This window comes from Choloepus didactylus, chromosome 11 (assembly GCF_015220235.1).
Source record: "Choloepus didactylus isolate mChoDid1 chromosome 11, mChoDid1.pri, whole genome shotgun sequence".
Classification (NCBI taxonomy): domain Eukaryota; kingdom Metazoa; phylum Chordata; class Mammalia; order Pilosa; family Megalonychidae; genus Choloepus; species Choloepus didactylus.
This window is the reverse complement of record NC_051317.1, coordinates 20,668,049-20,684,531: the sequence shown is the minus strand read 5'-3', so window position 1 is coordinate 20,684,531 and position 16,483 is coordinate 20,668,049. Positions and strand designations below refer to the sequence as shown.

General features: G+C 44.7%; 1 pseudogene; it reads right to left on the bottom strand.

The window, feature by feature from the left end:
- Positions 1 to 781: 781 nt before the first annotated feature.
- Positions 782 to 4,125, bottom strand: LOC119506555 (annotated as a pseudogene).
- Between the last annotated feature and the right edge of the window lie 12,358 nt (positions 4,126 to 16,483).

The window sequence follows — 16,483 nt, the reverse complement described above, 5'->3', positions numbered from 1 at the left end:
GATTTGGAAGTGCAATTATGTGAAGCATTTTCTGCAAATGACTATTATAAAAGTACATGATCCACTACTGAAAAGTTACCGTATTTATTTCATCTTTACTTGACAACCTCTTCAGTAGACTGTTAAAATTGACTAAATGATGATTAATGGTCTGGGTTTTTAGGCCCTAAGTACTAGCAGAAAATAAAACTACTATTGAGTGATTTAAAACAATACAAAAACTAAGGCCCAATAGCATCAAAATGAGAAGGAAAAAAAAAATTACAGCATATTTCAATGCATGTCTGAATTGACATTGAAGTGGAATCTGAGCTACTTTTATTTAAACTAGAAAACCTATTATGCATGTGAGTGGAGGGAAAGGCATAAAACTTGTTTTAGTAAGTGTGTGTGCTTTAGTCTGAAGAGACAATTTATCAAGCGACATGACCCTTGAGTATTGACTTGTACACTCAGTTTCCTGCACTGATCAATACCACATGATCATTAACATTTGCCCATCTCTGGTAACCATGAGAGAACCATCCTCTTCCACCCTCTTAGTAACAAGAATCTTCAAATCATTTCACTTTTTCTTTCAGGTTACTTTTAAAATTGCAAATAGAGTTCTCTCCCCTTTTCTGACAAGAATGTGTTTTCTGTCCATTATTTCAATCTAACACTGTGTAAAAGGTATCAGCTTCTTTAAGGAGGTCACCACTGTAGGCAGGATATTCCAGCAACACTTAAAAGTTTTTTGTTTTCTTTCTTTCTGTAAGAACTGATTTAAGTCCATGTCATTTTACTTTATATGTACTGGTCTCTCATCTGACTTCAGGCGTTTTCTGCGGGGTTGTATAAAGTCTTCATCAGAGTCCTCAGTTACCTCACCATCATCCTCTTCCTGCTCAAACTCTGGCAAAGGTGCAAAGGTCCTGTCTGAGTAGATCTCTGTGAGTTTATCTTCAAAGTACAATGCAACTGCTTTCCCTGCCTGAGCTACTTCTGAATCAGCCTTCAAATTAATCTCTTGTGTTTCTGCATAAACTTGAACAACTTTCATCATTTCATTAAACCTTTCAGAGTTCTTGAAGATCAAACGGACATCAGCCACAAAGTCATCTGGGATTTGGTAGTGTTGGAAATGTTTTTTCTGAAGCTTCTTTTTCACGGTGGATAAATCCATTGGTTTCTTTATAATTTTATAGTAGTTTGGTATCAAAGCAGGAACTGGCTCCTGAAGTTCAATACTTAATTCATGGCAACAGAGGTAAAGCAGAAGATGTTCACATTTCCTTTGGTCCACTGGGCTTAAACCCTGTGCAGTTTTCCCCTTCTTACTATGCTGCAAATTATCACAGTCATATTCAACTTCTGGTTTCCCAATATCTCTGCAAAATGTGCATATCCAGTCCCCACTTGGAAGCTAAGAAGTGTTGGAACATGACAAGTTAGATGAAAGACCTTTGGACATTTTTCACAGCACAAGAGATCCCCTCCATTTTGGCAGACAGCACACCAGTCTTCATTTGGATCATCATCTTTGCTGCTGCCATCTCCTCCAATCCTTGCTGACCTGTGCATGAGGCTTCGAACTGGGGACTTCCCATTAACAAGGGTGCTGAGCCCTGTCTGTTTACAGCTTTCACTCATATCTGTAGGTTCAGTTTTCACACGATTTTCCAGGCTTGTTAATGCATCCAACTCACTCTCTAGATGCAGGTTGGTTGAGAGAGGTGGTGTCAAGCTACTCTCAGAACTGCTCAACATGCAGGCACTCCTCCTGCCATCCTCTGTCTTTTCTTGTTTCACAGCTCCTGAAAAACTACATATTTCATCTTCAGTCCCAGGTTCTTGCTTGACTTTCACTTGATCAGATTTGAAACTAAGACTTGTCTTCTCAGCTGTTCTTCCTGATGACCCACAGCTTCCTCGACTGCCAGTACTAGAAGTACGGGGGTCTCACAGGTGTGTGGGAATTGGATAAACCTGATGATCCTGGAGATAGGGCAGAGGGTCCTGGGGAAGGATTCATGGTGCTTGTAGGCTGGGGGTAGGTGACTGCCTGAGATATATCTACTTAGTAGATTATCTAAACTACTTGAACCAGCATCTTCCAACTGTATGGGTGGAATATCTGGCAGTGATGGAAGGTTTTCTGGATTGGTAACTGAAGGGATAAGCTCTATTGCTGTAACAGATGGGCTGGTGGGACCTCTGTTCGCATTTGCCATAGTAGCTGTAGTAGGGCTGGTTGGGTTGATTGTGTTATTGTGCACTGATACAACAGGAAAGGGTCCAGCATGCCCTGGGTTTGAGTGTTGTCTTTGGAGGTGTGGCTGCATCATAGAATACTGAGGGCCGCTGTGCCTGGGTATCCCTGGTATTTGGGCAGCATTCTGAGCCATTCTCATCTGATGGGCTTGGAAAGCTCCACAATTCATATTGCCTCTTTGCATTGTTTGCACACTGATCAATCTTGGAGACTGTTATAACATCTGAGGGGCTGCTTGTCTAGGATGTTGTTGTGTTCTTGCTATTGTTGTTGGTACAGGTGCTGGTGGTTGCTGCATCCTCATCTGTTGCAACTGCTGATGTTTCTGTGCATAAACTTGTTGCTGCATGTGCTGGAGTCGAAGCTGTGCTAAATTAATCTGTCCAGGGGTTTTACTAATGTGGTTTGTCCCTGGAGGAACTTGCGCAACTACAACATTAGGAGTATAACCAGGAGCTGGTTTACTCTCTATTACTAGATTACCTAAATTGACTACATTCTTTGCCCAGAAAGTAGGATCACAATGGAAACGTATTGCTCCATTAGCAGCAGGGACAGGATCACACCGTGCTTTCAAAATATGACGCAACTGAAAAGTAATCAGTCGCTTGCTATACAGTAGTGCTGTGCTGCTGCCACTTGCAATTGCCCAGTTTGTAAAGTTCATAATGTGCTTCACCTGTCGGGAAAGGCCTGTGATGTCATTCTGCTGCTGTATTAACTTCATCTGTCTTTCTTTTGTGACATTCTCTAGCTGCTGTAAGAGAGATTTTCCTTTCTTATTAATTTCATTGATAAGGGTGAAAATGGCCACTTTTATTTCCTGTTCTACTCATTTGTTAGTCTCATTTACTTCTTTTATCCTATTCTGCACCTGAGTAGCTGCAAAATGAACATAATTTTTCTTTTCTAGAAGCTTAGCCAGTAGGTTTTCAATCGCACCTTTCTGATTTTGAAACGCTTCTTTCAAAAACTGATACCTATGTTCTTTGTGTTCCAATAGCTGGCAGTCTCTACATGTGAGTCTATCACATGTTTCACAGAAAAGTTTCAACTGTTCTTGTTTGTGTACAGGGCAGAAAACAGGGCGTTGACCAGATGCTCCAACAGACTCTGCGAGACACCTTCTTCTTCCTGATCAGGTGATCTTTAGTGAATTTTACTCTTTGATGTGCTTCTATACATGTCTTACACAGCCATTCTCCACATTCTACACAAAAGCCAACTGCACTTGCATTGTCTTCACAACTAGTACATACCTGTTCTGACTTATCAGAACTGCTGGGAGCTTCAGATGTGACTTTCACAAAATAATTATCCACAAAGTCTATCTGTCTGCATTCCTGGCGGCATACTGGGCACCGTATTACACCAACTTGCTGGATGTCGCCGTTGCTACCCCCCGGGATGGGCACGCTGAGCTGGCGCTCCGGCTCGGGCAGGCAGGAGTGAAGACAGGGCAGCAGCTTGGGCTCCGCCTCACGCCGGCTTTGCAAGCTCTGCCGACACACGGCGCAGGGGTCCAGGAGCGAAGCTGGCGGTCCAGGCGGCGGCCCAGCCGAGGGACCGGGAGCTGGAGCCGAGGGAGGAGCTGGGGCCGGAGTCGATAACGCCCCTCCGGGAACTCCAGAGCCCACTGAGGCCGCAGGCGCTGAGGCAGCCGGAGCCGAGCCCCCGTCGTCAGGCCGGGCCGCGCCGCTCTCCGCGCCCGCCCTGCCGCCTTCCTCCTCCTCCACCAGCACCGCGGCGAGAGGCGGCTCCGCCCCCAACGCCGCGGGCTCGGCGGCCCCGGCAGTTCCCGGCGCGCTGCCGCTGCCCCCACCACTGCTCTCAGCCTCGCCGCCCCATTAATTTTTGAATAGACATGTCATCAGGACTGTGTATTACTCAGCTTGTGATGATGAGATATCCAAAATATTTCAGTTAAACTTTGTCTGAAACTCAAGTTTGCTCATTTCTTCATTACAACTGTAAAATACATGTTTCAGTAAATATTATAAATAAAGCATATTTTTAGTACTTAACCATGAAAATAAGTATAGGAAGATATTTAATTTATTTGAAAATTTTTGTTTTCTCTAGGATATGCATTATCTTTCATTTTCTAGTGCCCACAAGACATTGTACCCAATATGAGACCATATAAGGACACAATATTGAAGAACCTTAAGGCCATGGAAACATGGACTTTATGTTTACAGTCCATGGAAATATTGAGACAGAAGGAAAAGAAAATGAAACAAAGGAAGAGTTGAGCAATCACAAATGCAAAGACGATGCGTCTGAGGGATTTGGCAGAAAACTAAGTTAGGGTTCATGTTGAGAATGAGAAAGATGCAGCAAAATTAAAATAGATCAGGCAGGGAAGTCTGGGACTGTTTCTGTTTGAATGTCTGCCCTCACATCTATTCCTCGCAAGGTTTGGCAGGCTTTCAAAGGGATCATCCAAACACCTACACAAAAATATTTTATTAATATCATGTTGAATTTACATAGTTCCTTTCTTCAATGCAAGTTAAGAAGACCCAGTTTTCAGCAAGCTGCTATGGACTGTATGCACTTGTAGACCAAAACAGAGGCTCACCTAATGTTTCCTCCTTTCTTTTCCAGTTTTGGAATGAAAACATCAAGAAAGCAAAGAGAGAAGCCACATTATTTTCTTTTTAAAAAGAGGTGTATTTAAATACAAGAATCAAGAATAAAATAATAACAACAAAAATAATAAAGGTTTGACAAATTCTCAGAGAAAGATGGAGTTGGAGAGGAATCAGGAAATGGGCACAGAAGGGGTACATATTTAGCCAATTTTAAAATGGAGCAAGAGGAAGGAAAAGTCATAAAGAAAATTTAATTAAAATTTAGTTCCATCTTTCTATGTGTCAGGAAATATGCCAGGAATTTTTATCTGCATTCCTTCTTTTAATACTCAGAATGCCCATGCAAGATAGTATTGTATCTGTTTTACATGTGAGAAAACTAGAGCTCAAGTAACTAACTCCCCAAGATTAGCTAACTTCAGAGTTTAAATCAAACTCAGACCCACTATACATTGTAATTGCAAACTGACAGGCTATATACATGGTTTTTTTAATGCAGATTTTTCCTGCTGTAAATTTTTTAATGGTTATTTTAGTAACATATATACAACACAAAAGTTCCCAATTTAACCATTTTCATGTGTAAAATTCAGTGTTAATAATTACATTCAAAATATTGTCCATCAATTGATGGACACTTAAGTTGCTTCCACCTTTTGGTTATTGTGAACAATACTGCTACTAACGTTGGTGTGCAAACATCTTTTCAAGTCCCTGTTTTCAATTCTTTGGGGTATACACCTAGAAGTGGTATTGGCAGCTCATATGGTAATTCTATGTTTCACTTTCTTAGGAACTGCCAAACTGTTTTCCATAGTGGCTGCACCATTTACATTACCAACAACAATTCCTGAGGGTTCCTATTTCTCTGTATCCTTGACAACACTTGTTATTTTCTATTTTGTTAATAATAGCCATCCTAATTTGTGTGAAGTGATATTTCATTGTGGGGCTTGAAATTTTCTTTCCCGAATGGCTAATGATGTTGAGCATCTTTGCATGTGCCTGATGTCCATTAGCAAATCTTCTTTGGAGAAATAATCTATTCAAGTCCTTTGCCCATTTTCCAATTAAGTTGTTTGTCTTCTTGGTTTTGAGTTCAAAGAGTCACTTATATCTTCTGCATATAAAAATCTTATCAAATATATGATTTCTAAATATTTTCTCCCATTCTGTAGGTTGTCTTTTCATTTCTTGATAGTTTCCTTTGATGCATAAAAGTTTTTAATTTTGATGAAGTCCAATTTATCTTTTTTTTCTTTTGTTGCTTTTGGTGTCATATCTAAGAATTCATTGCCTAATTCAGGGTCCTGAAGACTTTCCCCTATGTTTTCTTATAAGAGTCTTATAGATTTAGTTCTTATAGGTAGACCATTGATTCATTCAAGTTAATTTTGTATATGGTATCGAGTAGGGACCAAATTGCATTCTTGTGCATGTTGGTACCCAGCTTTCCCAGCACCATGTGTTGAAGAGACTATTCTTTCCCGATTGAGTAGACTTGGCACCCTTGTCAAATATCAATTAGCCATAAATGTGTGGTGTCTTTTCTGAACTCTCTGTTCTATTCCACTGGACTTGTCTGTCCTCATGCCTGTACTACACTGTTTTGATTACTACAGCTCCATAGTAAGTTTCAAAATTTGGAAGTATAAGTCCTCCAACCTTGTTCTTCTATTTCAAGATTGTCTTGGCTATACAGGGAACCTTCTGTTCATGTGAATTTGATGATTGGTTTTTCCATTTCTGCAGGAAAGGCTGCTGGAATTTTGTTTAGGATTGCAGTAAATCTGTAAATCACTTTAGGTAGTACTGACATCTTAACAATATTAAATGTTCCAATCCATAAACATGGGATGCCTTTCCATTTGTTTAGGTCTTTGATTTCTTTTGGCAATGCTTTGTAGTTTTCAGTGGATAAGTCTTACATCCTTAGTTAAATTTATTACTATGTATTTTATTCTTATGGATGCTATTGTAAGTGGAATTGCTTTCTTGTTTGGCTTGGATTATTCATTGCTGGTGTATAGAAACATAACTGATTTGTGTTTTGATCTTGAACCCCGCAACTTTATTAAATTAATTTATTAGCTCTAGTAGCTTCCTTTAGATTCTTTGGCATCTCCTATATAAAAGATCATGTCAGTGGAGAATATAGCTTTTAGTGACTGTTTTGGTTTGGCAAAGATGCTGGAATGCAATACACCAGAAATGGGGGTTTATTAGCTTACAAATTATAGTTCTTAGGCCATGACAATGTCCAGCTCAAGACATCAACAGTACAATACCTGGACTCTGAAAACAGGCTGCCGGCATCTGGGACACTCCCCTCACATAGGAAGGCACATGGCCACATCTGCTGGTCCTTTTCTCCTGGGTTCTGTTGCTTTCAGCTTCTGACTTCAGTGGCTTCCTCTCTGTTTTCTGTTGGTCCTCTCTTAGCTTCTCTGGAGCTTTTCTCTAAACTTTTCTCTATTTCATCCCTAACTTCTCTCTGTGTTTTATCCTTTTATAAAGGACCCCAGCAAGAAGATCAAGACCTACCGTGAATGAGGTGGGTCACATCTCAGTTGAAATAACCTAATCAAAAGTCCCACCTACAAAAGGTCTGCACCCACAGGAATGGTGTGCCGGTTTGAGTGTATTGTGTCCCCCAAATGCCATTATCTTTGTGGTTTTGTGTGGGGCAGGCGTTTGGTGATGGTTGGATTTGCTTGGAATGTGCCCCACCCAGCTGTGGGCAATGATTCTGATGAGATGTTCTCATGGAGGCGTGGCCCCACCCATTCGGGGTGGGCCTTGATCGGTGGAGTTACATAAATGAGCTGACTCGGGGGGAGGAAGAGAGTGCAGCTGGGAGTGATGTTTTGAAGAGAAGCAAGCTTGCTAGAAAGGAACGTCCTGGGAGAAAGCCGTTTTGAGGCCGGAGCTTTGGAGCAGACGACCACTGGCCGTCCTCCGGTGAAGGTACCCAATTGCTGAGGTGTTACCTTGGATGCTTTGTGGCCTTAAGACTGTAACTGTGTAGCGAAATAAATTCCCGTTTTATAAAAGCCAATCCATCTCTGGTGTTTTGCATTCTGCAGCATTAGCAAACTAGGACAGATTTTGGTACCAGAGAAGTGGGGTGCTTTTGCTGCTGAGTTTGCAAATACCAAACATGTTGTAACGGCTTTTTAAATGGATAAGGGGGAATTTCTGGAAGAGTTGTGAGGAGCTTGATAGAAAAGGCCAAAACTGCTTTAAAGAGACTGTTTGTGGAAATATGGACTCTAAAGATACTTCTGATGAGGACTTGAACAGAAATGATGAATGTGTTGTAAACTGGAAGAAAGGCGATCCTTGTTTTAAAGTGGCAGAGAATTTGGCAAAATTGAGTCCTGGTGTCAGATGGAAGGACGAATCTGGAAGCAACAACTTGGAATACTTAGCTGAGGAGATCTCCAGACTACGTGTGGAGGACGTATCCTGGCTTCTCCTTGCAGCTTATAGTAAAATGCGAGCAGAGAGAGATAAACTTAGAACTGAACTCTTGGGTTCAAAGAAACCAGAAGTTGATGGCTTGGAAAATTATGGGCTTCCAGTGGGTAGAATCCCAGAAGCTACAGCCCAACCTGAGGACAAGCCAAGATTGGATAAGGAGTTAAGCAGAAAGGATTTGTGGAAACTCCTATTGTCTGATGGCTTTGACCCCTGCATGCTTCATGCAAAGCCAACAGAATTTTTGCGAGATCTTTATAGACGGAGCCATTGCCGGTCTGGACTGGAGGAGACAGACAAGGAAAAAATTAAAGGAAAAATCTCTTCAAAGACAGAGCTATGGAGGTTGAGGTCTGGAGTCAAGAGGTTTAGGGCTGGGAGAGCGGAGCAGCCCACATGCATGGAAAGGGTGAGTTTGCCCTGGAGGTCGAGGGCGGGCTTTCCGCCTCGATGCTCTGGAAGAGTTTTGCCACCTCAGGTCCCAAAGAGGGTGGAGCACATTTCCAGGGAATTGGGGAGAGCCTGGCTGCCACCCCACTGTTCTGAAGGGGTTGAGCGTGTGACCCGGAGATGGAAGGGAATCCGGGAGCTGCCCCGATGTTTGAGGAGGGTGGGGCCGAGAAGGTGGTCTCCCCAATGTGTGGAAATGTTGGAGCACTCACCTAAGTGTTTGGAGAGGAACGGGCTGCAGAAAAAAAAAAGGCCCTTGGGAAGGGTTAGGCTCCCACTCTCTCAAGCCCCAAGGATGCAACATTGTTCTGTAAATGACTCTCGGACTTGGAAATCTAATGGACTTTGTCCTGTGGGTTTTAGGAACTGTTTTGCTCCTGTTAACCCTGTTTTCCTTACTGTTTCTCCTTATGGCAATGGAAATGTTTATCCTATGAATGTCTCTCCTTTATATATTGGAAGCACATAACTTGTTCTAGGTTCACAGATCCACAGCTAGAGGGGAATTATGCTTAGAAACTGACCAAGCCTAAACTGATTTTGATGGGATTTTGTACTTAACTTTTGTTATTGAAATGATTTAAGTTTTTGTGATATTGTGATGGAATGAATATATTTTGTATTTGGAAAGATAATGTCATTTTGGGGTTCAGGGGGTGGAATGTGCCGGTTTGAGTGTATTGTGTCCCCCAAATGCCATTATCTTTGTGGTTTTGTGTGGGGCAGGCGTTTTGGTGATGGTTGGATTTGCTTGGAATGTGCCCCACCCAGCTGTGGGCAATGATTCTGATGAGATGTTCTCATGGAGGCGTGGCCCCACCCATTCGGGGTGGGCCTTGATCGGTGGAGTTACATAAATGAGCTGACTCGGGGGGAGGAAGAGAGTGCAGCTGGGAGTGATGTTTTGAAGAGAAGCAAGCTTGCTAGAAAGGAACGTCCTGGGAGAAAGCCGTTTTGAGGCCGGAGCTTTGGAGCAGACGACCACTGGCCGTCCTCCGGTGAAGGTACCCAATTGCTGAGGTGTTACCTTGGATGCTTTGTGGCCTTAAGACTGTAACTGTGTAGCGAAATAAATTCCCGTTTTATAAAAGCCAATCCATCTCTGGTGTTTTGCATTCTGCAGCATTAGCAAACTAGAACAAATGGATTACAAGAACATGGCCTTTTCTGGGGTACATAACAATTTCAAAATATCACAGTAACCAATATTTTAAAAACCAGGAGTTAAATATTTTAAAAAATAAGATACCTGCCAATACTGGGCGGACCTTCCCTAGATACCACAAGCTATAGAAGCCAGTACTGGTGGTCCCATTAAAGAGATTGTCCTTCTGGTTGACCAACTCCCCATTACTCAGACAAGCATGTGGCTGTATCTGCCTGTATCTCTTCATCTCTTTACATTACCTTCTGGATCTGTGGCATAGACCATTACTAAAAAGAATAAAGTCTAGAAAACATTGCAGGAAGAAAGGAAAAAGTGAGAGAGGCTTCTCATGACATCACAGACACTCTCAAGCACACACACAGGATATAAAGAATACTTTAAAAATAAAATCAAGTGAACAGCAAAGAAAGCAAAGGTTTCAAAAAGGTAAGAAGAGTACTTTTAGAATATCAAATCTATTTGATAAAGTTAAAAAATAATATAATTTCAGATTTTAACTTTTCTCATTTGTCTTTGTTAATTGAAATGTCCACAAAAATTAAAGTAATGCATGCTGTTGTTTCTTAATTACCGCATCAGAAAATCACTCTGAAATAATTAACACATAATTGCCTTCTGTGGCAAGAGCATACATAATGCTCTGAAGGCCAAAATCACCTTATGCACAAATATACACAGCAATCTCTAAAATTAGCACATTTTTAAAGATTTGATAAGCATTATTTTATTTATAACACATGGAGAAACTGAGACAGAGGAGTGACAAAGGTATCCTTATTTCATGAAGGGAATTAATTGAAGAAATAGAATTTTTTTCCTACCATTATTTCTATTTATAAAACCATATTTAACAAAACCAATTCATAAGTATTGCCTGTATATCATTCAGAAATTACATAATCTATTATTTACTAGTCTAAGTCTCTTGATTCCACTCTAAAAATAGGTCTTTCGCTCTCCACGCCGAGCGCGGCTAGAGGCCGCGGGGACCCTGGGCTCGGGGCCGCAGGGCGGAGGCGGCTCGGGGGACGGGCTGGGGCGCAGCGTGGGCTCGCGCGGTCAGGGTTCCCCGTGGCGCGAGCCGGCGAGGCTGGGGAGGACGAGGCGCAGGAGGGGCGCGGCCCGGAGGAGGCGGCCCTGCGCGGGGACCTGCGTGGAAGGGGCCGGGCGCGCGGCCCGTGGGGAGGAGGGGACCGTACCCGGGGAGGCGGCGGGCGCGGGGCGCGGTCAGGCCGGGAGGCACTGCCGAGCCTCTGGGAGTGGGAGGGCGCAGGCCGGGCTCGTTCCCCGCCGTGTCACCCCCGGTGCGGGGCAGGTGGTCGGCGCTCTGTGATTAACCGTGGAAAGAAAGACGGTGCGCTCGGCCTGGGATGACCCGCGTTGGAACAGGGTGGGAACAGTGTTGCAGGAAAGAATTAAAGTGAAGGACAGGAAAGAGTTCAGGATGAGGCTTGACGACCCTGGACAGATGGACGGAAGGATGGACAGTCGGGATGGACAGGTGGATGGATGGTACGATATGGCCTTCCCCCTTCCCCAGTCCCTCTGGCCTTGCCCAGTCCTCCCTGACCTGTCTGAGGAGTTAAACTCTCTGCCTTGCCATCACATCTCCTGGGGTGGCCAAGCATCAAAGAGTAAGTGGGAAACAAGGGTGCCCATGGGTGGTGCCTTCGACCCTTCCGCTGCAGTGAGGGGTATCCGGAGGTGGCCTTTGGGGGATGGGGTGGGCTTGGTGGTCCAGGCAGGCAGATGTGATGGCACAGGGGAGCTGGTGACCAGAAAGGGCTCCCCAAGTCCTGAGCCCACCATCAGTGCCTGCCCAAAGGCCTTGAACCCAGGGCCTCTGTCCAGGGCAGCACTGACTGGTCAGGGGCAGCCAGGAGACCCATCATGGCAAGAGGAAGATGGGGAGCGGGGCAGAGAGCCAGCCACTCTCCTGCTTTTTGTTAATGCTCTAAAGTAATTTAACTTGACATTCCTGTAAAATTTAACACATTTTATATTAAATTTAAGAGCACAATTTATTCAGACACTTGGGAATTTAATTGAATTTGTTTCTAAATATTATTGGCTTTTGTGATGAAATGTGCAGTCAGCTGTTGAACTTTAAAAATTGAGCATCATGGTTTTTGCCATTTAGAGGAACAGCAGAAGTGTGTTCAGAAGATACGTGGCCGTATGTTTCCCCCTCCTGTCCCCCTCTGCCAGTCCGCCAAGGCTGGGGGGCTGGGGGTGGCGAGGCCAGGCCCTTGGAACCTCCTGGAGGGTAGGGCAGGGTGTCTGTGGATAGGGCATTGGGCAGCTGGCCGGGGCCTGGAGCTCTGCCCTTTGGCAACCTGCACATTCAGGCCAGCGTCCTCGGAGAGGACGCCGAGGGATGGATGCCAAGGGGCTATGGTGACCACCCCCCCCCATTTCTTCGTGGCTCAGTGCTCCTTCAGCACTGTAGACTTCCGGGGAGATTTGGGGAGCTCTAATCAAGGGAGAACCTGCTCCCTGCCCTCATCCTCCCCGGGCCTGATGGAGGGTGGCAGCTGGGACTTGTGGTGCTCACCGGGTGGTCTGGGCAGGTAGCAGATCTCCTTGTCAACGATGTCTGGGAAGCACCTGTGCCTGTCACTAAAAGCTGACTCCGTGTGCCCAGGGCAGTTACGGCACAGCAGGGCAGGACACGGGGGTTTGGGTAGGTGCGGAGGCTGCGATGAGCTGTGTGACTTTGGGGAGACTTCAGCTCCGTCTGAAGGGAGAGTGGGGCGGTAAGGGGGTCTGGGTCTGTGGCAAGGCCTCCCCAGCTCTGGGTTCACCTCTCAGAGGCGTGAGGGCCGTCAGAGTCTGGCCCCCCCAGCAGGCCTCCCGTGAGCCCTTTGCCCGACACCTGGAACGAGGGGTGGGAGCAGGAAGGGGCATGCAGGAGGGGCTGTTGAGAAGGGGAAGAGGGGGCTGCCAAGCACACTGAGGCTAAAGGATACCCAGGTGGGATTCAGGGTGCTGCAGAAGGACCTCCTTGAGGGTGGGGGGTGGGGGGATGACGGGGCAGTGGACAGGGGACGACGGGCCTCTGAGGGACTGAAGGGGCAGAGCTGGGGGCTTAGGAGCTGTGCCAGTTTTTACGCTCAAAGCCACGTGTCCGTTGCTGTCATTAGAAGGCTGAGGGCAGTGATGCCCGAGCCTAGAGTGTCTTGTCAGGGGAGAGGGTGGGGTGGGGCCCCACCCACACACTGGATGAGCCGCAGAACCAGGGAGCAGTGAGGGCCATGGCTGCTCACTGGGCCCCGGCTGGCCCGGCCTCCAGGCCCCCCGTCCCCTGCCTCCTAGATCCACCTGTAGCCAGTCGACCTGGAGCTTCTCTGACCCAGGAGGCATCTGTGGGTGTGGGCCGGGCCCCAGGAGCGGGGCCTGGGCAGCCCCGTGTGTTGAGGAAGGAAGGTAGGGCCCCCGCTCCCCGGGCCCGACCCCACAGCTTCAGCCCCTCCTCCTGCCTGCTTGAAGCAGGCCACCTGGGCGCGTCAGGTACGATAGGGACTCCCCGGCTGGCCTGTCCCCTGGCTGCCTCTCCCAGGGGTCACAGGAGGGCTGCCCGGGGCCTGTGGGGGCTGGGCCATGCCTCAGGGAAGGGCAAGGGGCTGCAGGAGCGCTACAAGCTTCAGGGTCAGACCAGGCCAGCCAGGGTTCAGGGAGCGAGCGGGGCCTCGTGTCTGGCGGGTGGGGACGACCCACGTGTTGCCTGCTGGAACTCTTGTGGGGCACCCCTGTGGGCTGTCTGCGCTGTGTGGGTGTGGGGGCGCCGGCCGCCCTCCATAGGAGGCTCCCTCAAGCTCTGTCCGCAGGTGCGGGCCACACGCAGGTGAGGCTCTGGGCAGGTGTGGGCCAGAGACCTGCATGCTGAGCACCTTGTGAGAGCCGGAGGAATCTTCGGGGGCCGTGCCGGCCTAAGCCATCGGAATTTTGCTCGTCCCTAGGTGGACAAAACAGCAGCAGCTGGGACGGTGTTTTACACAGAGCAGCAAGAAACAGCTGTCCTCTAAAGGATCAATGAAATCAGCGACCCTTCAGCTCATTTGCCAAAAACGAGACAGGATGCAAATAACTCAGCTGTTAAGTGAATTGGCAAAAGCGCCTGGGGGCAACTTGTCTCAAGTGTCTAAAGCAAAGGCCACCTTTTTCGTACCTGACCAAAGTCAAAGCCAATTTGTGTGTACGTCTTGGAATCTCCCACACGCAGCTAAGCCAAGTTTCCTGTGCGACTCTCCGAGCTCGCGCCGCTGCAGGGATGTTCTGACATTTAAACCCGGATCTTGATTTCCTCACAACCGGGCTTTTTGTTGGGCGTGGTTACATTTTATTAGTTAGCATTCCTTCCCTTTCTAAGGCTTGCTTTTCTTATTTGTTTTTGTTTAATCATATTTTTCTTTGTGGGCCTCATTATATTTACTAACTAAGCTGCCTTTTTTTAGGGAAAGTTGGAGTGTGTTTGTCTTGGCATCGAGTGTTCCCAAATTTGCAAACTGTCTCCTTTTAATAAAAAAAAAAGTCTCTTTTCTAAAAAAAAAAAAAAAAAATAGGTCTTTCTGCTGTTAAAATACAGTATACAGGGATGGGGTGTCTTTATATAATTTGATCATTGCAGACTGATAACATATAATTCAGATTTCCAGGTAAGTATTTCATTTGTTTGTTTGTTTTTTGCTATGATGGCATGGTGACTAAGTATAAACTCAGTAATCAAGCTGCCTGGATTCACATTCTCGTTCTACCACTTACTAGTTGTGCAACTGAGATAAGTCACCTAAACTCTGTAAGCCTCTGTTTTTGAATCTTATACATGAGGGCAATCCTAATACCTCTTTCATAGAGATTTGAGAGAATTAAATGAGAAAAATGCATATAGGATACTTAGCAAAATGTCTGGTAAATAATAAGTACTTAATAAACATTAGCTATTATTATTGTTGCATTAATTAAACTATCTTCCCATTTGGTAAATTTCAATATCAGTCACATCAGGGGTTAGAGATTATAGCAGAAGAGAGAACTCCAGGGTATAGATTAATTTAACTAAAACTGAAAAAAATATATGAGATTACTCGAAGGATGGATTCTTTCAGTTCTAGGTCACCTGAGCAAATAAAGGCCAAAACTGTAGAAAACAGATTCTTTGTGTTTTCCTCTATATTAAATCGGTGGGTCAGCTTTTCACAGTTTTTTAAGAAATGAAATATGTCCCACTACCACCAAGAGCTTAGGTCAAGAATTGTTTTGTTCTCAAAAAATACCTCCTTGTTTGTGATACGTTCAATTTTAGGGAGCAGCATGATGAAAAAGAAAAAAACACTTGGGGAAGACTGGACATAATCTTTACAAGATATTATTCTATAAATAATTCTGATCCTCATTTTCAGTTGGCATGTATATAAATCAATCAACAAACACTGAGGGCCCACAGTGTTCCTTTCTCCACCAGGGGGTGTAAAGCATTGTGGTATGAAGATTCAGTGAGAAAAGAGTTCAAACAGAACGATACCATTGGCTAACAAAAACAACCTATCTTTTCATCTTTGTCTTGTACCTCTCCACTGTTTGTTCCCTGTGCTCTAGTTATACTGGCTTAGGTCTTTTGTACTAGTACTAGTCCTATCCTCTGCCTGAAATGTGCTTTCTTGCACTTGCTATATGACTGGCTCCTTACCAAATAGGGGAAAGTTGACATAATAAATGTCAACTGTCAACTGCTCTAATAAGGCATTTTCACGCTACCCCCAAAGAAGCTATAAAGTCAGATGCATATCTTCCTTTCTAATAATATCATTCCATTGTTTATATCTGTAAACATTTATTTTACTTATTTGTTTGTTTACAATCATCTATCTTACTTGATTATAAGCTTCATGAAGGCAAGAATCCTTTTTTTCCTTCTTCACTCCCTTATCAGCAACACATAAAACACAGCAGACCTGAAAATAATTACTCAATAATGGATTGAACTCTCCATCAATTTATATCTCTGAAATGTGAATAGTAGGAAAAGGGCCCCATTTAATTCTGGTGACTGGGGTGGAACAAGTTCTTCATGAATGAAAAAGCTTTTAAAGATATTACTACCATGCTATATTCAATGACAAACAGAGTTAAATTCTAAGAGGGGGATGCAGTCAGTTACATGCAGAAGGAATTTAGAGATGGGAACAAACCACGTGGACTTTGATTATGTATCTGCTAAAACTGCATGATAGAAACAAAACCTTGGCTTTGTGCTTATTATTAAAAGGCTGGCAAAAAGGATGTGGATAAGCAGACATGACTGGTGGTGAAAGTCAATACAGGCAGGAAGAATGAATTGAGGTAAAGAGGTGAACAGGAGCTTGTGTGGGGGTCAAATAAAACATGGTTCCAAACATGGTTAGGCAGTGGCTGAAAAGTTTGGAAAAGGAGGACATAGAAAATAATCTCAACTTTGCAGTCCAGAAGGAAGAGCCCAGAATTGCTGTTACTAGTCACAGACTTCCTTTTCCATATACCTATACACTTCATACAAAT